The sequence below is a fragment of the Pelodiscus sinensis genome, chromosome 3 (genome assembly GCF_052426305.1).
Source record: "Pelodiscus sinensis isolate ZL-2025 chromosome 3, ASM5242630v1, whole genome shotgun sequence".
NCBI classification, from domain to species: Eukaryota; Metazoa; Chordata; order Testudines; family Trionychidae; genus Pelodiscus; species Pelodiscus sinensis.
The window spans coordinates 120115235-120138628 of NC_143054.1; the positions used below are offsets into that span (position 1 = coordinate 120115235).

The following is a 23394-nucleotide window of genomic DNA, read 5'->3' on the forward strand; positions in this document are numbered from 1 at the left end:
AGACCACATTATCTTACAGTTTAAATGCAGACAGAAGTGGCTCTCCCTGGGTAAGGTACAAGTAGCAGCACATCCAGCATCATTTCTCTTTCTCAAACCCAGCTGTCAGGTTATGGAGAACCCACCACACTCTGGAGAGAAACAAATTTAAAACTTGCCATGGCATTGGGCAACATGAGACGGTGGGCCAGCCCCAAAGTCCTTCCCCCGAACAACAGAAGAGACTTTCTGATATATTGATAACAATTTTGTATCAAAATTATTTATTTTTCATTCTTCAAGCTGTACATACCAAGTAACATAAAAGTGCATCCTTTTGTAGCAAAGGCAAAAGGAGCAGAAAGTGATCTTCTCCTTGCAGCAGCAAACTTCCCACGAGATTTCCCATTCATAATGCTTTGAAAATTAGGTTAATTCATCCTGGCTGTTCCTTGAACCCAGGGGAGCTAGTCAAAGTCTTAGTCTCCAACTCACTGAGCAGATGTACTTCCCTTCTTTAAGGCTTTAAAGACCATCAAAATTGGAATTTAATGCAATGTAATTACTACATTTAAAGAGTTATTTAACAGAACATATCACCCTCGGAGAAAAAAAGAAAGTGTTTCTTCCATCAAATATTCTATTAAAAGGGTTTTGGCTACAGTTGATTGTGTGTTTTACTGAGACAATCTACAGAGTTTGGAAAAGCTTCATATGTAGTCTGAAATGCACAGGAAAAAAATTAAATTTAATAAGATGCTTTGTATTAAATTGTATTCAAGTATCTGACTACATGGAACCTAGTAAGAGCTCTTATTAGATAGGACAGTGATAAGCACCACATAAATGCCTCTGAATAAATACATTTCAGGACTATTCATAGTACATGGAAGATGAAAGTTCATAAAGAGGGTTTACTAAAAAACTTTCTACATACATTTATACTGTGTGTGGGAGCAGGGATGGGAGAAGTGCTAATCTGAAGCCATACATATTACTCAAGAAACTGTGCATGAAAGAGGACTGTGCTAGATTTCCCATAGTTTAATCTTATCACCATAAGAAAAGCACATTTAAAAATCTGCCAATTCCTTACAAAAAACTATTTAAGTGGCAATCCATCCATTATATGAGTGCTTATCACAAATGGACTAAGAGCTTCTGTGAAAGTAAAAATTATGCAGCAAGCCTCAAAGCTTTGCGGAGCACAGAAATAGCCCAAGGTATTATAGAAGATCATATCTAGGAGTGAGAAAACATACCCTGGGAAAGCTCCAACTGGCACAAGAGAAAACAAGCCTATCTGCTTAGCAATCCAGGTAACCATGAAAACATCACCTTGATGCTCTGCTCTCTTTTCTGGCTCCCCATTCAATATAGTGTTCATTTCAAAGCCTCTGTACTGATATCCAAGGCCCCTTAGAAACTTTCACAGGACTGGAGTCTAGCTTACACAGCTCACTCCCAGAAGACATAGGAACCTCCACAGATTTTGTCATATTCCGATTACATACAGTACTCTTCTCCCTCACTATGGTGTGTATACACACACACACACACACACACACACACACACACACACACACACACACACACACACACACAGCATTCCCTCTTATTGGTTAAGAAAGAGAATGTGAGAAATTGCCTCTTAAACATTTAGAGTTAGAAATGAGAACAACAACATGGATACAATGGTGATTGGGGATATGCATCTACTGAAATTGGTTAATTTCTGACCAGAGGGATAGAATGGTCCCAGCAAGAATGATCTGGTGTATGTGTTTGCACCAGAAAACATCCATCGCTCAGTCTCTTTGTGCATTTTCATATAATAGAGTACATTCTATGAGAACAGTCACAACAGGGGCCTTATGGTTGACCTTTTCTAGTGCAAATTCTGATGAACAGGCCGCCATACATATTGGTGTGCACTTACTACTGTCTTCTTTTAAAGATGGACAAAGGAGGACAACACAACTTGACATGCCACCTTTTTACTTTTTGCATACTGAGACTTGAGAGAAATAGTTTTTGTTGCTTTATTATTCCCATTGGCCCTGCAAGAACACTGCAGCTAAGGAACAGCATGCAAGATTCCATTTGCTGGGGTACCACAACAGATTAAGTTCCAGCCAGGGGTACTAGTATATATCCATGGCTTTCAGTGGGTTTGCACAGGTATTGCTAAGAGTTTAAGTGGAACTGCACAACCTTAATTACTGATGATGACAGGTAAAATGGGTCCCTGGCTGTATTTACAGGGCTAGGAGTTAGGGGGAGGAGTACTTAATTGTAAACTAAACATTCTTGATCTGGAAATCACTGACATGCAATACACATGAAACTTCCCAATTCCATGTTTATAGTCATTTTTCAGAACAGAATTCCATTTTAAAGACCCAAATTCTGTTAGAGTTTGCTCTTCAGAAAGAAGGCAAATATAATAAAAGAGGTTTCAGTTTCCAGCATTGTTCAATCTTGTAAAGACCAAAATCATCACCTCCATCTCTAATAATAACCCCCCTCCCCCGCAATATGGCATAAAACACACTTAATCATGGCAAGGACAATTATATTCAGTGGCATGGTAACAGAAATATCACTATCATTTGGAAGGTGTCTCAGAATATTTATGAGAAAGAAAGACGGTGATAATGTAAGGCAGAAATGTATATTTAAAATGAGAAGTGTAAAATTATAAATGCAAATGTAAGATCTTGATGTAGATTCGCTCTGTAAACATTTGTATAAGTGCTAAAGGATGGAGGTTATCCTTGTGTACATATGTCAATGTCAATCCGATTATTGAACTGTTTGTAAACTTAAAAATATGCAAGTTTGGCAATGTCTCAAAATGGAGTCTGAAACTCCATTTTGAATTTGGAACTCTTTCTGGTAGCATCCATTTGAGTTATGCATTCTGCCACGTTCACAGGTAGCTGTTAGAGTTTGAAAATAGCAACTCACCTACCTGTTGGAATTTACATAATCTATGAATATTCATAAGCATCCTGTTCTACCAATCAGTTTAAAACACACCGTAAGAGCATCCTTTAGTGTCCAATCATTTTAAACCTTAGGGTTCATGAATATGTATGAACCAAAACTATAAAAGCTTCTGCCGCGCAACAGTTTGGGTTCAGCTTAGCTGTCCCTAGGTTGTGTCGGGGCGTCGGGCTTAGGGATAGGTTAGGAGAGAGAGAGAGAGATCCTTCAAGTTTTGTCCTAAGTCTGATAGAATGAGAGAGGTCTTGTAAAGAGATTCTTTTTAGGGAAGCTGGCGCAAGGCCATGCTTCACTCTTTTAAATGTTAATTTAGCTATTTCTAGGGTCAGATCTGATGGAAGGTCAGATCTACTCACTTAGGTTAGGTAATTAGGTTAGTTTAGTATTTAAGTTAGATTAGTTCTCGTCATTGAGTCTGTACGTCAGGCTGCGTCGGTCCACGCATGTCGGCCGTCATCGTGTCTGTACGTCGGGCACGTCGGGATTTAGTTTAAGGTTTTATTTTTAGGTTAGGTTTAGGATAGATAGGATCCAGAGTTGTCCATCGCCTGATCCAGTCGCTCCGAAGCGCGAGAAGAGGCGTCGAGGACCAGAAATTCTGCGGAAGGCGAATTGACCGTCTTCGATCTCAACTCCTGCTTCGAGGGATCACCTTGGCTGTTCCTCTCCTGCGGCTAGCAAATAGCCAAAGGATCGTAGGTCGCCAAGCACCGGATTAGCCGACGAGGGACACCTGGCAGGTTGTCCCCAAAGGCTTCCAATTAGCCCTAGGGTCATAGGTTGCCAGCGTCCATCAATCGCCCTGCGTCGTAGACTCTGTAGTAGGTATAGGGTCCTTGAGGGACTTCCCCTCCTGGTCCATTTGGTGTAAGAGGGGACTGCCCCCTTGAGTTATTTTGAGGTATTGTTTTGTTAAGTTTATTTTGTAACAATATAGTCTGGTGGTTTTCAGTTTAAAACCAAGTCTTAAGTTTTCATTTAATGCGCCATCTTAATCTAATATCTCACACTCTCCGGTGATTAGATACGGCGAGAGGGTCGCTACCTTAAATACCATCCCTTGCGGATTGGTCGGGTTATTAAATTAACTCTCGGGAGAAGTGTCCTTAAAGACCTTCTTCAATTCTGTCAAAGAGATACCGTAACAATAAAGACAAAAATTGAAATAGTAGACTACTGCTTAGTTACCTAAGTTGCTCATTAAATCATTGATTTGGGTATAGATCATTATCCCTATTGCAAACACAGGAAGAACGTAAATGCAAGGAGTTTATGTAACTTGCTTAAAGTCATATGGCGAGGCTTTGTCTGCACCAGCTTTTCCTCAATATTCCACTAGCACGGCTGCAGCTGTGATGGAATGTGATGGAAATACTCAAACAGACTTGGCACAGGTCTTTTTAATTACTGTGGACTAGATTTTTAAAAAGGTATTTCAGTGCCCAGTGGGATTTTCAAAAGCATCGACATGCTTAACATCTGGCAAAATCAATTAATGATGCTCAAGGCAGTGGTAAACACATCTGCTATTAATCTATACTAGCTGCTAGCACTAGCAGAGTTACACCAATGCCAGGCCAACAGTGAGTAATTGACCAAAAATTCCCAGTAGATACATGCCCCAGAAGTAAATGGTCATAACTCCAAATTTGGATCAGGGTAATAAAGTGCCCTCAAAGGTACTTTATTAAATTAAAAAGTGCCATTAGATTAAAAGAATTGATAACTAGGTATTTTAAACTTTACCTCAAATGCACTGGAGTTGGCAAACATCACAGATAGTGTGTGATTGTGGACTCTGCAGAAATCGGTTTTTATATCAGTAGGCACTAAGCATAATAGGAGCAATAAAATATAAATTTCAAGTGTTTTGAACAAAAAAGATATGGAAAAAGCGAAACAACATTTAAGGATTGTTTGAGGAATAGCAACCTCAGTTTAATAAGGTTCCAAATACAAGGTTTATCATATTGGTAGCTGAGCTCCTTCCAATGTAATAGGAGAAATAAAGTGAAATAAACTGGCACAGTTTTATAGAAGTGCCATAGTTGAAAACTAGCTACAAATGTAAAGAAGTGATGGCATTAGCTCAAAGGGAGTGTATACTATTATGCAAAATTAAGCACAGAATTTCAAAACCAATGAGTCTGAGTGACAAGTTGCTTAAGTTAATTGCAAGTAAAAATGGAGTGCTAAAAAAATTACAGGGAGCATAAGACTACATCATTGTTAATTTTAAAAGGAAAATCAAGAGAAATGTAAAGATGGTATTTGAAGTGCATAAAGGAATAATGAAGCACAAATAGCTAAGAGTATTAAGACTAACAATAAGTTCTTTAAATATATTGGAGAACTGAAATATGAGAAAGAACAAGTGGTTCCATAAATAAAATGACAAAGTAAGGAAATATTTGTTGAAAAAAGAATTAGCAGAACTAAATACTTTTTCATCTCTGTATTTGAAAAGATCATTAACGACAAATATATGGTCAATATATTTGTGGTTTCAAAGGAGGGCAGAAACTGAGATTAATATTATCAAGGATGTTTGTTTAGTGAACTGCTGAGACCCCATTTGCAGTAAAACATTTAACTGTGCTCATATTTAGATAGCTTAACATATTTCATTATACAAAAAAAGTTGGCTTAAAAAACCCCCTCAAATACCAACATGGGCTTGTAGCAGGAACTCGAATTTTGGCAGGTGCATCCTTACAAGTGACAGGAGCAGAGAATGTGTCCTGTAGGGTATGTCTGCACAGCAAAGTTATTTAGAAATAACAGCCGTTATTTCAAAATAACTGTACTAGCGTCTACAAAAGCCAACTGCTATTTCAAAATTAATTTGAAATAGCAGAGGGCTTATTTTGAACTAGGTAAATCTCATTCCATGAGGAATAGCGCCTATTTCGAAATTGCTATTTCGAAATAAACACTGTGTAGATGCGGAATAGAGGCTATTTTGAAATAGGGAGCCTCCAGCCCTTCCCAGGGTGCCCTACTGGCCAATCTGGCCCCAACCAGGAAAACTCCTCTCCTCTCCACCTCCCCAGAGCCCTTAAAGGGGTAGAGTCTGGCCACAGTGTCTGTGCCAGCTCCAGGCCTGCCAGCCCACAGCCAGTATTTGCTGACCCTGATCCAGTGGCCCCAGCATGAGCCAGGCAGCCACTGCCAGCCAGCCCTCCACTGCTTCCCAGGCCCAGTCCCCCAGCTCCCAGGAGCCTGCCAGGGGCCGGAGAAGGCAGACGCCTTCCTGATCCAGTGCGGAGATCATGGACCTGATTGAGGTTTAGGGGGAGGCCTCCAACGTCCATGATCTCCACAGTAGACGGAGGAATGCAGCCCTCTATGGCAGGATGGCTGCCAGCCTGGTGGTCCAAAGGCCACATCCGAACCCAGGAGAAGATTTGGATGAAAATTAAGGAGCTGCGGCTGGCCTATGTCAGGGCCACAGGGGGTAGCTCCCAAACAGGGGCAGACCCAGAGAGCTGCTCCCATTTTGACCTCCTGGACTGCATCCTGTGGGGTGGGATGGTCTGTGCTCCCCAGGTAGTCATTGACCCTGGGTCAGAGCTTGCTGCCTCTTGCCACTCCAGTCCCTGCTGCCTCCCCAGCTACTGCTCCTCCTCCCACTCCTTCTCTCCCTCCTGCTTCTTCCTCCACACCCTCCCCAGCCCCCTGAAGATGCTGAGGCCCCTGCACCCATAGTGCTGGGAGACAGTTGGACCGGTGAGACCCCCAATCCTGATCCCTGAGCTTCTCCTCCCCCTTCCTCCCCTTGCCTCCCCCTGCCAGCTCCCTCCTCCCAGGTTACCCCCTCCCCTCTCCCACCTTCTTTTCCTAGTGTCACCTCAGTTTCATTCCCCCTCCTCACCCCAGTTTTGTTCAATAAAGAGATTTTGTTGTAATGAACATGTGTCTTTTATTGTACAGCAGGAAGGGGGGGGGGTTAGGGAGGGGTAAGTGGAAGGACGTGAGGGAGGAATGAGGCACAAGCTCCCAGTGGGGCACACCAGGGAGACTGTTATTGCCTGCAGAATGTGCTGCCAGGCTCGCAGCAACACATCCAGGAAAAGCACCGGAGTACCCAGGAGTGGCTCCGGCTCCATGCTGCACAGTGCTGTGGTGTCCTGAGTGAGGGCAACCAGAGCACACAGAGAAAAAAATGCTTTGCTGTCCCTCAGTGAGGTAGCCAAGCAAGCAAGGAAACCTGAGACCTGTCTGTCAGGAGGAAGAGGGGGTGTCCCTTGTGGAAGCAGGCTCTTTGCTGGCCAGGCCTCTCACGCGTATTGCCATCCAAGCAAAAGGTCAACTTCCCCTTGATGAAAAACCCTTACACTATGTAACTTAAAGATCAGCGACGAACAGGAACCAAAACCAGACCTAAAAAGTTCATGTAAAGTTCGTGCTGGCTGTGCTGACTGTGCCATGCCCGATAAGGCAGAAAAGGAAAAAAAGGAAACCATCTCACCTCCTTTCTCCTGTCACTTAACAGACAGGGTCTGCTAGCCTATCACAAAAAGCGCGCAAAAGCTTTCTCTATAAAACAGCTTCCCCTCCTGTATCATATTGAGGAATCCCGAATAAACATTGGATGGAAGAATATGAGCCAGGCCCGAGGACTGATCACCCGACGGTCACTTCCCGCTCACCGAACCAAACGAGTTCCTGTAGAGCGTAACGTATATCAAACATAACAAATACCAAATATGTTGTTGTTGTAGTTTGTGAGTCTGTTAAATGTAAGTATTGTTATCTGAAATTGTTTGGAGGTATTGCTAAGTAGTAGTGTTAAGAGTTTTAAATAAATGATTAGTCTTATAAGTAAGACTGATGTAAATGTAATAATCCCTAGTCCCTTGTTAACAACTATTGGGATTTAGAGAAACCTCAAGGAATTTTCTTTACTGTATTGCATTTTGCTTATTGGTCATTCTAATCATTATTTGGTGCCTACGTATGTAAGAAATTGATAAAATAATAATGTATACGTAGAAGCCCTTTAATAAAAGTTTAAAAGATATTTGGTAATAGTTTGCCTGGGACTAGCAACATTTCCGAACCTTTTACTTTAAATCACATCCCTTTAAGCACAGGCCTCAGATAGCCTCAGGCACCAGCCACACAAGATAACTCCTGACCTGATGCCCTACCAGAGCCGGTTCTGGATGGCCTCGAAATAATGCTGTAGTGTAGACATACCTGTAGAGACATCCTGTAACAGGATCCAATCCTCAGGAAAACCCCTTGTGGCCAGATGTAACACAGCCCACAACTAAGCTAGAACCCCTACTGACAGTTACTCTGGGGCTACATCTACACTGCAGGCTTCTTGCGCAAGAACCATTTTGTGCAAGAGTTCTTGTGCAAAAGTTCTTGTGCAAGAGCGCGTTCACATTGCCATGTGCTTTTGCGCAAGCACGTTCATGGTAGTGTGGACGCTTTATTGCGCAAGAAAGCTCTGATGGCCATTTTAGCCATAGGGGTTTCTTGCTCAAGAAATCCATGTTGCCTGTCCACATTGCCTTCTTGCACAAGAGCTCTTGTGCAAAAAGGCTTATTCCTCATGGGGAGAGGAATAACTCTTTCACAAGAAGCTCTCTTTTCCGACTTTGTACTGTAAATTTACTTGCACAAGAACGTGTAGAAGCTCTGCCAGTTTTTGCGCAAGAACAGCTGTTCTTGTGCAGAAAGCCTGCAGTATAGACGTAGCCTGGCAGTATTGTGATTTCTCTGTCAGAGACCTCAACCCTCTGGGCAGCTCTCAGTTAGCCAGGCTAAACTTCATATGTATTTTAACAGAAACAAAAAGCTTCCACCCCCTGTCCAGGGTTCACCTTCAGCTAGTACCCTCCCTGTTTATCCAAGGTTTATCCCAGACCTCCTTGCTGGAAGAGCTTGCCTCCCTATTTTCTCTGGGTGCGTCTACATGGCACGCTTAACTCGAAGTAAGCTATGCAATTTGCGCAACACAAATTGAATAGCTTTATTTTGAGGTAATTTCGAAATAAGGCACTATTCCAAAACGTCCCTTAACCCTCATGCAATGAGGTTTACAGGGATGTCAGAATAGCAAGCCCATTATATTTCGATACAACAGGCTTGCTCTTAAGAATAGCTATTTCGGGCTTCCAAGTCCAGTAATTCTTCCCCTCACTCAGCCTTTTCCCACATGAGCCCTTTGAGGGCTTAAACATGGATTCTTTTCCTAGAGGCATCACCTGATTCCACTCAGGTTAGACTCATTCTGTAATCAGGGCTGGCTTAGCCTCAGGCTCTCCAGCCCACAGGGCAAGCCATCCTGTTACACCTCCGGATAGTGATTTTCATTCCCACTTTGCTTTGCTAGGCTGTAAAATGAAAAGGCTCCTTCTTTTACATGCCATCCTTTTGTTGCTAGTCTCCCTGTAACACATCCTGGATCAAACCATTTACTTGCCTCTTATAGTTGCCACCCAGATTCTAGATTGTTGAAGCCGGCAAATCCTACAGGGAGAGGTAAAAAACCCAGGTACCTTAACTCCTCCTTCTACTGAGGGGATGGGGAATGTGCTGAGGGGAGAAAAGAATGTGCTTGGGGGGTAGACACAGAGAGGAAAATGGCATTTGATTACTTACATGAAGATTTATCATCATACATACAGATTGGGGGCAAAACTGAAGTGGCATGGGCAGCCTTAAATCCAACATTTCCCAACTTCCCCATGGTTGATTTGGTAACCTATATGACTTATACTTGGCAGTGAGCTTTTTAACCATCTCTCATTTTGTTTAATCCTATGACAGCAATGGTATTAACATGAATGGTCCCTTAGAATATGTGCTAACTATTTAGGCTAAGCAATCTTCCAATTTGCATTTAGCTCTAACACTCACAGTACCTCTCTCAGAGCTTGCATACACTACCACTTACATCACTATCACATATGGCATTCAGGAGTATGAATAAGCTACCCCTGAGTGACGCAAGTTACAGCGACCTATGTCACTGTGGAGGTTCTCCCACCAAAACAGCTACCACTGCTCACTAAGGTGGTTTTAGTATGCCACTAAAGGCAACTGCACAGATGCAATGCTTCTAGTGTAGGCTAGCCCATAGACATGAAGAACTCTGTATGGCTGGAAGGCTTGTGTCTCTCACCAACAAAAGCTGGTCCAATGAAAGATACAGCCTCTCCATGCCCCTTGTCTCTTTCTAATATCCTGGGACTGACACAGCAACTATGACATAGCTTTTTTAAAAGTAATTTATGCATAACTAAAATGGAAATAATATATTGTAGGGAAATATTGATGATAGAAGGGACTGGAGTTACAAAGCAATCTGGAGCAAGACTGACAAAAGAATTGCTTACTCTCAAGATACTTGAAAGATGACTTCATTAAGTATGGAAACTAGGCTACGTTAGTTACCTGTCCTTGGAATTAGCCCAGACAAAAGGTGAACCAGAGCAGCACTAAGGTTTGTTTATTGGTACAGCGTCTTAATGGTACAGCAATACATACACATCACATTCATGTTGGCAGTTTGAAGGCAGTCTGTAGGTGCAATGAGATTACTTTTGATTTTGCAGGCAGCTGAGGCTGGTGAGGCTACAGGTACCCAGAGATCAGCTGTGAGGCAACGAGAGTCTCTGGAGTCACTTCAGATCCTCTGGAGAGCTCTACTGCTTCTGATCCAGCCCCGGGTTTGGCATGCTGTTACGTCTTTTCTGAGGAGAGAGCTACACCTGGCTGCCCATTACATCAATTTATACACTTTGCAGGATTCTTTCTTATAGCTTTAAATGGTGTACTGCCATTTGATTGGCGGTTTCTCACTCACTCTTCTTCATGCACTTCATACATTGAAACACAGGCATGAATACAATTGATTCTATAGAGCAATATGGCTTTAAGCAAGTATCTAACATCATTGGGGAGTTTCCACTGCTCGGCATAACAGGTGCTCGACTACACCTGAAAGAGCAAATGGGGGAGGCTATCCAGCTACAAAGCTTTGTTTTAAAATTTAAACTTCATAAAATCTTAGAAGATTAGGGTTGGACAAAACTGACTTACCTGACATCACTGGACAAACCAGAATCAGAGGTGTCAGAAAAACTCAAGGAAATATTTTAGACAGCAGGTGCATCGTGTAGCTGGAAGGGACTGCCATTTGAGTAAAGGGAGTCAAGTAGCAGTAATGTGTTTCAGTGAGAACTGGATGATTATATAGAACTAGGAAATGTACCTGGTGTTGCTCGAGTCCCTAACGCAAATAATTTTTTATTCTCTTCATTTAAATCATTGCTCTGGGGTGGGGCTGGGGATGAGGGGTTCAGTATGCAGGCTGCCCCAAGGAGAGGGGACAACCCCAGCCCTCTCTCACTGCAGAAGCTTCGAACCAAGTGAGAAATGCCTCTCCATGGCTGCTGCAGCTGCAGAGGGCACAGTCAGGGGAAGAGTGCATGTCCCCCCATCTGGGGGACAGACAAAGACAAACTCTCTGAAATATCTTTTTCCACCCCTGCTAGATCAATGGGGTTATAGCTGTCCTGGTCTCCATCTCTGGCCATTTCTGACCTCCCTGTGGTCATTCTGCAGTATAATTCTCTCCTACCAGAGTCCTCCCTTTCCATTTTATAAGAAACAATAAAATTCAGGCATATCCTATTGTCTTGGCACAGCCAAACTCTGAACTTGCTTTAACTTTTGATAAAAGGAAGGTGTATGCCAATTTGGTGGCCCTCGCTCTTACTGTTTAGGAGTTCTTGAACAAACAGACAAATGCACATTTCTAAAACATATAGTAAGATGTAGGAAATCTAGAGAAAGGTGTATTCACTTGGTACTAGAGAATTGCTAACTGGAGTTGGCTGAGCATTTTGTTGTTGTTGCTGTTGTTGTTTTAAAAATGCCTATTTACAGATCTTTTCACAGAAAATGTGTTAGTTTAGACATAATTAATTGGGAAGATTTCTTACATCTCAGAAGAGATTCTGTGCATTCAAGCACCTAAAATAGTTAATAACTCTATGCCTAGGGCACTCATCTGCTATGTGGAAGACTCACACTTTGTACTGTATACTGAATCCAGTGGAGCAGGAATCTGAAGCTATATCTTCCTCATCTGAATCCTAGCCCCAGGGCTATTGATGTGTGTGTGTGTGTGTGTGTGTGTGTGTGTGCATGCGAAAAAAATTGAACAGTCTTGCTTTTGGACTGATTCAGAAAACAAAAAATTGTGTAATGAAATTCTGGTCAGCTCCCTTCCTAACCCATCTTTTGAGGATAGGTCACAAGAAAATTTCCCCCAGTGATTTTATATTTGATTTATTCTGAATTTGTTTCTTTTGCTCTGGTCACAAAAGGTTAAGAGAAAGCTTTTTTAAAATGTAAGAATGTAAAACATTGAAAAACAGAGTAGGGGAAAAAAAGCAGATTGTTATCAGTTGTTCATGAGATGAAAGCTTCTTGGCTTCCTTCTCTTTCCAGCTACGCAACTATAGATCTGATGTGGCAGCCTAGGATGCTGCTGCCCGAGTCACTGGGTCAGCCAAATCAAACACAGAGGGAGCAAAAATTGAGGATAAGGGGACATTGAGCTATAAACACTCTGAACTTTTAGACTATAAACCAGTCAAGCCATTCCATGTTGTTCATCGGGGTACTGATTCTCTCTACTTTCCAAGATATTGAAAAGAAAGTGACAGTTCAGAAATCCACACAATATGGTATATATTCCTCTCCGACAGATTACAATAACCTTTTATTTGGGAACATATTATCAAAGCCTGTATCTAACACAAATTAGTTCAATGACTAAACCACTTACTCCTTTTTTCCTTTCTTTTAGCTCAGCTAGAATGTTAATACTGCTTCAGAAAAACAATGCACTGCCTGGTCCGTCAGCTTTTGCAGCCTGGTTATCTGTTTTGCAGCAGAATGGATAAACCGTTTTCTTGCCAAATAGTAGTGGATTAACTACAGCAGTGGTGACGACAGCACAGAGTGTGGATGGATAAGAGTTATAATAGATATTCCCAGAGACGTAACATGAGATAGGATAGGAGGGGATGAAATGCATCATTCGGGCGAACATTTACATGCAGTGGAAAGGATGACCAGTATTTGGATGGAGCAGAAGGGCGACTTCAACGTCACATATCTCAAAGTGCCCTGGATAAAAATTATTAGTGCTGCACTTTAACTCCAAAAAGTCCACCTCATCTTTAGATCTAAAGACATAAATGCAGATGAGACTGCTGTGATCTATTCCAAGCAATAGATCCCTCTCCAGTGAGAGATTCAGGATTCCAACAGCGATAACAGATCAAAATGTTTGACATTTTCTGCTGTCAGCACTTGGATGGCTGAGGAGTGGAGAGTTTAGTATTCTGTCCTCCATACTTCTTTACTCAGGGTTTGATCGTGAGAAATACTAAACATTCTCAATTCCCATTCACTTCTAAGAGCTTTCAAGTAGGAATAAGGGATCTTCCGGAAAAGGGCTTATTTTCCGGAAAATCGCGTCTACACTGGCGCTTTTCTCCGGCAAAAACCCCGAGCCGGAAAAAAGTGGCAGCCATGTAAATGCAAATGCCACGGGGGATATTTAAATCCCCCGTGGATTTGCAATTCCAAAGTGTCTCATTAGCATCCCTTTTCCGGAAAGGGATGCCAATGTAGACACAGCCATGGGGTTACTACATGAGCATTGTGCTACAGCAGTGTTTTTCCAGGTATAGACTGGTATTCCTAGAGAGGCCCAATTTAATGCCATACTTCACATACCAAACATCACAAACAAAACATTTCATGGATTTGTATATGGTGCTGCCTTCAGAGCTTCAGAAGACAGTATAGCTCAAGTACCCCATAGGCATTAGCACCATCACCATTCTACAGATAGGAAGAATGAAGCACATTCTTCATGTTATTCAAAAAACGTTCCTAAAAAAATTGTGCTATTGTGAAAATGTGGTAAGTGAGCAGGTATTAAATGAGTAATTACTGTATTTCACAAGTATATGGCGACTTTGTGTAACAGTATATGACATTTCTCAATGAAACTGGCAGAGGGAGTACTTAGGGTTTGTGAAACTTTCTCAGAGTCTAAGAAAGTTATTTCAAAATTTAAGTGTTTTCAAACCAGTTATTTAAGTGTTTCTGAAGCAAGCAAATACTTCAAGCTCTGTCTCCCTGCTCTTGTAACCAAGCCACTTATCCTCTCAGAAACTTTTGGTGCTTAGCCCTTCTTATTAAGTCTCCATCAAGTCTGGTGCTCTCTCTGGGTTCACTGCCAGGGTTGTATTTCATTGCCGCAGCCACATTATCTAGGGCAACAATCATCACAAAGGCTGCTGCATTATCACTAGAAGATGAGCAACATTTCAGCAGCCTCATGTAATGAGTGCATGATAGGTAGATTCCTGCCACATCCAGCTAATTGCCCATGTGCTTCACTTTTCCCACTGGTTTTCTCATTTTTAGTGTGGTTCTGACTCTGGCTATGTCTACACTGCAGAGCTTTTCCGGGATCCCAGAGGAATCCCGGAAAAGCGTGGCCATATCCAAGGAAAGCATCTGCTTTCCCCAAAAAATTTCGGAAAAGCAGACGTGTTTTTTCGGCATCCCTGTAAACCTCGTTCTACGAGGAAGAAGGGATGTTCAGAAAAAGGGTTTTTTCCCGACATTTGGCCCCATGTAGATGAGCCAAATGTCAGAAAAATCTCTTTCGGAAGAAAAGCAGAAAAAGATACGTAAATTACGAACTGCAATTTATGTATCTTTTTCCAACTTTTCTTTGTAGTGTAGACATAGCCTCTCTCTCAGGTTCTCTTGGTTTTTGCTCTCATTAGGAAAGCATTCAGCCATCATTTTTATTTGCTCATGTTGGAGAATTTGTTCCAGGTCATTGCTGAGTTTTAGATAACGTCCTTGAACATGTAACTTGTAATGAAGTGAATGATTCCCTTATCAGTTGCCAACAGTTTATGCAGGCCATATTTTTTTCCAGACCTTTGTCTGATTCTTGGACTGAATCCTCATTCCACTGGCTGAATTTGTCATGGTAGGGTAAAAGAAAAAAAAAACAGAAAGATGAAAAAATGAGAGTTTTAAAATGTAACTGGCACTCTGACATATCTAACTGACAAATACATAAACTGATCCCATCCCCCTTTCATGCTTATTGGTAGAGTTATGAACACCTGAAAGAGAATCACATCAAGACTTACACTAATTACATCCTATTTAAACTTGCCTATTAGGGTATTTAAACTTTTTTTAACATGTCTGTTTTACAGCAATCCCACCTTTATATAACTGAACAACTTCAAATTGGGGGGAGGGGCTTGGTTTTAGGACAAACATGTGAAAAATGTTCACACGAACAATATGGTAGATGTATTTACAAGAGAGAGCTTTTCATAGACTGACCATGAACAAATAGCCCAGACAAGAAAGCGGGGAGTTCACTAATTAATTTGCTGCTTTTTTTTATACCATTATATTTTGATGCTTCAAAATCCACCAGTTACATGGGTCTCTCAAAAGAAAGAGGAAGGTGAAGATAAAGCCGTGAGTATACTGCAGCTATTTTTTTTTGTAGAATTCTCTCCCCCTCTAAAAGCGTTTAAGTTAATTTTGACTAAGTTTGACAAGAGTAGGCTACAGCCTCAATGCTGAAAACATTTTCAATGTGACAGCTCTGCAGCATGGGGGGTGGGCAGGAAAGGAGGAGAGAAAGATCTTGAAGTTACACAATAAAAGTTACTTTTAACATGTCGTCTTTGTTTGAATGCAGCTTTTCACCCATATCCTGAATAAGCCCATTCTGTCAAGGAAGGACAGAAACAAGGTGGTTAACATAAGCCAGCTGAAGTAGCCTTCTGCTTTTCCTCTAAATAAAGCTGACCTTTTGGAGCACAGACAGAAATGGCTGCAAAGCAACAAAATAAACTCCTTGTTTCTCTCCCTTATATGCAAAGATTCTTTAGTATGTGCCTGTGTTTATGTACACCTCATGTTATTAGCCAAACAGCCAACTTTCAAGCACAGCAATGCAGTCCAGCGCACAGCTTCAGCACATACACTGTGCAGACTAAGCTCTGTGGCAAAAAGCATTGATGTTTGCAGGTTACTGCACTGAGCCTGTGGGCAGTCAGAATTGCAGTGAGAAGCTAATCACACAATCACTACTGTAGCAGAGTCTTTTTGCCCTCTTTCCTTTTTTCCTGCAGCGCACTGATATTTACTCAGAGCTAAAGAGAGAGAAGGCACATAATACTTAAACTTTAAAGAAGTCTACTAAGAAGCCCGAAAAGATCATAAAGCTATACCAGCACTTCCCAACTTTCTTACTTTATCCAGTTAAAATGAGTACAGGCAGTCCCCAGGTTACATGGATCCGACTTACATCAGATCCCTACTTACAAACGGGGTGAGGCAACCCCGCACTAGCTGCTACCCCCCAGCAGACCAGGGAGACGCGAAGCTAGCGCCGCCCCCAGCAGACCAGGGAGACGCGGAGCGGCTTTTCTCAGCAGACACCTCAGCTTGAGAATAAAGGACTGGGGGAAGTGAGGTGTGGGAGAATAAAACTGAGCTCTGGAGAAATGTTTGGCTAGAGTTTCCCCTACAATATGTACCAGTTCCGACTTACATACAAATTCAACTTAAGAACAAACCTACAGTCCCTATCTTGTACGTAACCCGGGGACTGCCTGTACTTAAAAAAAAACAAAAAAAAAAAAAAAAACTTATTTTCAGGTTTTCTGCTTCTCGCAGGTTCGAGAACCAACAGAGCACTTGACAGACCATAGGAACATCTGTCTCTGTGCGCTGCTGCTGATAAAGTAACATTCACACTTGCACTGGCTGCAGCAAAACTTTGTTGTTCACAGGGTAGCGGGGGTTAAGCACCTGTGAACAACAAAACTTTTGTCAAGCAAGTGTACACATGAAAGTGTAGACTGGAGGACTGAAAGAATTGGATTTGTTTAGTTTGGAAAAGAGAAGAATGAGAAGGGACATGCTGGTAGCTTCCAAGTACTTAAAAGGGTGTTACAAGGAGGAAGGAGAAAAATTATTCTCCTTAATATCTGATGCTAGGACAAAAAACAATGGGCTTAAATTGCAGCATGGAAGGCTTACATTGGACATTAGGAAAAACTTGCTGTCAGGGTGGTTAAACACTGAAATAAATTGCCTAGGGAGGTTGTGGAAAGGAGAAATGTCAGTCCCAGGAAGACAGTTTGCACAACATAGTTTAGTCCCAGTAGGTCTGTCCTTCCATCTAGAGGGGCAGTGGGCAAAACATGGCCCACAGCCCAGTGGGAGCCTCAGCCAGGTTCCCTGCCTGTCACCCCCATTCCAATTTCCCCTGTAAGCCTCTCAGAGCAGATGGCTGCAGGGACCCGGTGTGGCTGTGAGTGCTGCAAGCCAGGGAGAGTGGGAAAGAGGCATTGCATATTGCCCTCACCCCCAGCACAATCACACAGCTCCCACTGGCCAGTTTTCAGCCAATGGGAGCTGCCTGTTTGAAGGACAGACAGCGCATGAAGTATCCCTCCCATCCTCCTCTGGTCTTGCAGCCTACAGAGAAGTACATGGCCCTCACAGCCAGCTGCTCTGAGTGGCATGTGGGGACAGGGCAAGCAGGAAGGCTGGCTAAGGAACTTGATGGGCTGCTGGCCTGGAGAAACCCAGGTAAGCACCTCCTAGCCAGAGCCTGCCTCTAGGACTTCAGTCTCTCCCTTCCCCAGGGGCGGATATAGGGCAGGGCAGGGCGAACGGGGCGGCCGCCTCGGGCCCCGTGCTTCAAAAAGCCCCACGCATGCGCCGTGGCAAAGGGGGGCCCCGCGAAATTATGCTGCCCGGGGCCCCGCAAAACGGTCATCTGCCCCTGCCCTTCCCCCATCTCTCTGCCCCCTTCCTGCAACCCAACCCCTTATAACCCAAACCTTCTGCACCCATGCTCCTGAGCCTGCATCCTAACCCCCTACCCCGGTCACAACTAGGGATGTAATGGTGTAGTCAATTAACCAATTAACTGATCAGCAAAAGCGTATAAGTTAATGCTATAGACTACACACATTTTCCTCCTCCCCAGTAAATTTTTTAGCAGGCTGGCCAACAGCCTGTCTCAGTCCTGGCTTGAGACAGGTCCAGGACCTAGTCCCACTGCACCTCTCTGCATTTAAAGTGTTATTAGGAGGTGGGTGGGCAAACAGCCTGGCTCACCCCAGGTCCAGAAGCTCAGACTACCCACCCCCCAACAGGGGCTGCTGCCACCCCTGTATCAGAGGCAGCAGTGTGGGGTGACAGGGTACCAGTCCATGAGGGGAAAGCTAGTTTTTAAACTGGCTCCTCTCATGGTCCAGCTCCCGCCTGGCACCCCAGGCTGCTGCCTCTGATACAGAGGCAGCAGTGCGGAGTGGCAGGGGGCTTCTTGGGAATGAAGCCAGAGTGCAGTGACTGCTGGACCCATCCCCAGGGACTATAGAATAGTCGAGTAACTGATAGGAAATCATGAGGTTACTCAACTGTTCAATTAACCGACATTTAAAATCTCTAGTCACAACCCAAATCCCTGCCCCAGGTCACCCACCTCCTCTCCCCCCTCCCCCCCAAATCCTGCTCCTCCTCCTACACACCTCCAGGTCAGAATCTTCTCCTGCACCCATACCTCCTCTTGGACCCTGCACCCCCTCCTGCATCCCAGTCCCCTGTCCCAGATCACAACCTCCTCATTCACCCATACTGCCTTCCAAATCCCACACCCTCTTCTGCACTACAATCACCTACCCTGATCTTCCTTCTGCATTCCCTTTCCATCCCAGATCCCGCATCTCCTCTATTAATTTCATGACCACTTACCAAATTCTTGGAATGGCATCCCAATAAAAATTATTGCCCACCCCATCTAGAGATTAGTGTCATCTGCCCCCTTTCCTTCATTTTTTGAGAGAAAAAGGAATAGACCTAAAACTTTGTATCTGGAGGCTCCAATTATGATTGTAGTTCATGCCTCTCACTCTATTGCAGTGACATGTAGATGTTGCAAGCTTGCAACTAACCTTGGTCTAACAAGGACTGGGGCCATGAGGTAACAAGCGCAAATGGCTTTAATTGCCTTAACCTGCTCTGGAAGGAGGGGAAAGGGGAGACTTACTCTCATTACCCACAATCCACACTTAGGCTATGTCTAGACTGGCATGATTTTCCGCAAATGCTTTTAATGGAAAAGTTTCCCGTTAAAAGCATTTGCGGAAAAGAGCATCTAGATTGGCACAGACGCTTTTCCACAAAAGCACTTTTGCACAAAAGCATCCGTGGCCAATCTAGATGCGCTTTTGCACAAAAAAGCCCCAATCGCCATTTTCACGATCGGGGCTTTTTTGCGCAAACAAATCTGAGCTGTCTACACTGGCCCTTTTGTGCAAAAGCTTTTGCGCAAAAGGACTTTTGCCCGAATGGGATCAACATAGTATTTCCACAAGAAGCACTGATTTCTCACATGAGATCGTCAGTGTTCTTGCGGAAATTCAAGCGGCCAGTGTAGACAGCTGGCAAGTTTTTCCGCAAAAGCAAGTGCTTTTGCGGAAAAACTTGCCAGTCTAGAGACAGCCTTACAGTCTGATGAAATACAGGCTGAGCACCAGGCACCAGGAATTCATCCTGAGGTTCATTCTGTTGGTCTCTTCCCGTGATGACCCTGGAACCAGTTCACTGGCCAGGCAATCTGAGCAGAAGGCATCCTTGGGAGGTCCTGCCTGGTGATCCCCTTTCAGGTTCTCTCTCTCTCTTTGTTGAATCAATGATATTACAGGCCATGTGCAGCATCTGGTCCATAGGCCTTCCTCACTGTCCTCTCTGGGCCGTGTGCACTCAAGTTCAGGTGAGTAAAAGTTCATCACCCATTGCATGTTCGTTTCCCACACACACCAGGCATTCATTGAGGAAGGGGAAGTTACACAGCCTAAGCTGATACCAATTCAGCTTTACATCAATTATAACTTGAAAACAGATAATAATGTCCTTCACCCTCAACATAGAAGCCCCAGTCCTGATTCAGGGCCACATTGTGGTAGGCTCTATGTAAATATGTAACACAAAACTGTCCATTCCACACACAATACACAGTCTAGGTAAGGCTCCACCATTCAAATGCAAGATCCCACTCCTGCACAAGAGCCTTGAACAGCCAGGTGAGTAGCCCTGTTCATGGACCACTGACATCAATTATCCTTATGGGGTAGCACAAAGCAAAAGAAAGTTGAATATATTTACAAGTTTTAAGACACTGTTTTAATGCAACATAGTGGGTACCTATTTCTAAGTAGAAAATGGAATATTCTAAGAGCAGGTCAGAATTAGAATCACCATCCTAATGAACTTTAATTCATTTGCTCCTCTCTGTTACACTTAAGCTCAGACCTTCCTCAAAGGTAGGTTTAGTTACAACATGCCTGTCCCATCACCATTACCTTACTCTCAAGAAAATTTATTGGTACCTTCACTAAAGAGTTTCAGAAGAATTTGTCAGGATGGAAGGGCATTAGGTTAGATAGAGAAAACATCCAGATAAATGGACTGGCAAAATGGTCTACTTGTTTACACACATTAGATATTGCAAGTTACCTCTTCATTCAGTATCCTTTCTTAAAAGATTCAATTAACCCCTTTCAAAGAATATGTGCTCAGAAAGAGCCATGAGCACTTAAAATAGATTGTGTTGTCATCAAACTAAAAAGAGATCTTATTGTCATCCAGTTTCACATTATGCCATTAGACAGTCACTTGGAAAGTAGTAGCATACTTGTCCTCCGCTTCATGTCACTGGGCAGATTTGGACAGTAGTGTATTAAGGAGACACAGTGTCTCCTTTAAACCAAAAATATAATTTGACACAAAGCAAAAAAAAAAAAAAGTGGGGGGAGGGGAGGTTTCAGGAAAGTATTAATAAAACAAGGGGCTTTAGTCCCTCCTCAGCTCTCCCTAAATGGCTTGCTCATAAGCCATCATCTCTCCAATTATAGTATCCATAGGGAAACAATTTTAAAAGAAGAGTCTAGCTACCTCATTTCCTATCAGTGAGATCTCAGAAAAGTTAAATTATTAACAGAAGACTGAAAGCAACAACCAATACTATGCATTAAGCAATATGAGAAATGCTGCAAAAAGACCATGAAGAGCTTTGAATGTAAGCAACATAATTTAATGCTTTTACTGGAAGCCAATAGAGAAACCACAGTGGTGATAAAAAAAAACATGTTCACCAGAAGGACACTTGGATCTTTTCTTTTAGATTACAGTTTAACATTGCTAATGCCAATATTGTTGCAGCTAGCTGAAAAAAAAGAAAAGGTACTGAAATCATTTGTGAAGTAGCTAAATGTTGAATGGCTAAATTCAGGTGTAAGAATTAGAAACTAGAGGAAAGAGGATTTTGATTCTCTAGATCCCAAAAGCTGGCATGATGTGGAAATGAAAAGATCAAACTAGTAAGTACATCCATCTTTTTCTGCAGAAAGTCCTTGGGATTCAAAGGATACATGAATCACCACCACACATTTAAAGTGGATTCTCTTGCAGTATGTGGTCTAGAACAGGAAATGCTCGTTCTATTAGAATTAGCTTACATTTGATGCAAATTCATAAACCCTAAATTAAAGCATTTATACTTCTTCACTGAAAACAGCATTCTTTAAACTCCAGGCATGAGATGACTACAAACAATACATATTATATTAACTAACTTCTGTCAACCCACCCTCTTAATCACAGACTCAAACTAATTCTTTGTAGCTTTTAAAGTCAAGTTATGGTCCAAAAGGTGACTATGTTAAAATATTATATCTACTATACTTGCTCCCTGTATGTATTCATATTTAAAGTCATACCTAGTGGTTGTACGGACAAGCACGTTTTTACTAGTATTGAGCCTGAAAAGGTAACTTGATTCTTCTTTAGTCAGCAACAAAATGACCAGATAATTACAAAATCCCATTATAGGTGACTATAAAAATACACAAGCCTGGTTTTCAGATGGGAGGGAGGCACTCAAGAGTATTTTGCTAATATTAAGCTTCTGATATACTCAAATATACTCATGTTGGTGAGAATCCACCAATTTGCAATGTTTTAGAGGTGTTATCAATTGACATGAATACTTGTATTTGATGTCTAGTATATGGATTTTCCCCAGCTCTCCACTTATATACACTTGCTGTGTGTCACATACCAGTGTGGGAGTAGGGGAGCGTGAGTGGGAGTCCTTGAGTCAGAAGGAGAAAACTCTTGATCATTACTGTGTTGCGAGTTCCCTGTTCTATCACTCAGAGGCAGAGTGTGTCACACTTGGCAATGGTGCAGTAAGAAGGGGGGTTGGAAAATAACAGCAACCAAAATGAAATACTAACACAATCTAGCTCACAATTATCCCGAGGCTGCTAATTTTTTATTTAATTAGTTGATTACAACAGTCATCAAGTATTTCAAAAGCCAAGTATATATGCAAACACCAGAAGGAGTTCACAAATGATTTGTAAAGACAAAAATCCAAAATTGGACCAATGTTGTATTCACTCAGTACTATTCACGCAGATGCCACTGAAAGGCATGTTTTCAGAATGCAATTGCGTTTGAAAATGATTAGCAGACTCTCATGGAGGAACACATGCTCACATGCTCAGAGACTGCATTCTGACAGTTAGTTTGAAGGTGGCTACCTACTATGGTTTAGAATTAAAACTCAAAAGTATTTTGGCATGTTATTACACATTGACGGTGTATACATTAAAGAACTTTAGGTAGTAAATGATGATATGTTGTACCAGATTGTGTTGCATCAGGCATTTCTACAGCACAAAGGTACTTTTTGGTTTTGTTCCTATAAGGATAACATACAAAGAAAACAGTTACCTAATTAGAGGTTACACTATCCCCATCTGGGAGAAATCGTCTGGCATCAGGAAATTCTCCTTTTGACTTACAAACATTTTCTCCTACTTATTCCATTGGGGAGGATGGAGAAATTTGTTTTTTCACCTCCCAGTCATGGACGTGTCAAGATCCACATGGGGCTTCAGTGCAACCACAGAGATACCCAGGCACTATAATTGACGTTCTCCCCCCCCCCCCCTCCCAGCTCTCTCTCATTTTTCTGCTTTAAATGTGGGGTTTCTGTCCCTTTTGTTCCACTCATCTGAGGAAGTGGGTTATGCTCACAAAACCTCATGATAATATATTATATATCTATTTAGTCTCTAAGGTAATGTTTCTTGAAATGGTCCATGGATCCACTCTGAGAAAGCTGCCAATGGACTGCTCCATTTTTTTTGTATTTACCTGCGCCGTGGGAAGCAGCAGCCTGGGCTGCAAACAGCAAACCCCAGCCAATGGGAGCAGCTTTTTCAG

At 42.5% G+C, this 23394-nt stretch overlaps 1 long non-coding RNA gene across 1 annotated transcript in view; it reads right to left on the reverse strand.

The window, feature by feature from the left end:
* The window catches only part of LOC149524717 (uncharacterized), a 141703-nt gene extending 134933 nt beyond the window's left edge, over positions 1 to 6770 (reverse strand). The window contains exon 1 of the long non-coding RNA XR_016349226.1: positions 18 to 6770. This is a non-coding gene — a long non-coding RNA (uncharacterized LOC149524717). The remainder of the gene's footprint in view (positions 1 to 17) is intronic.
* Between the last annotated feature and the right edge of the window lie 16624 nt (positions 6771 to 23394).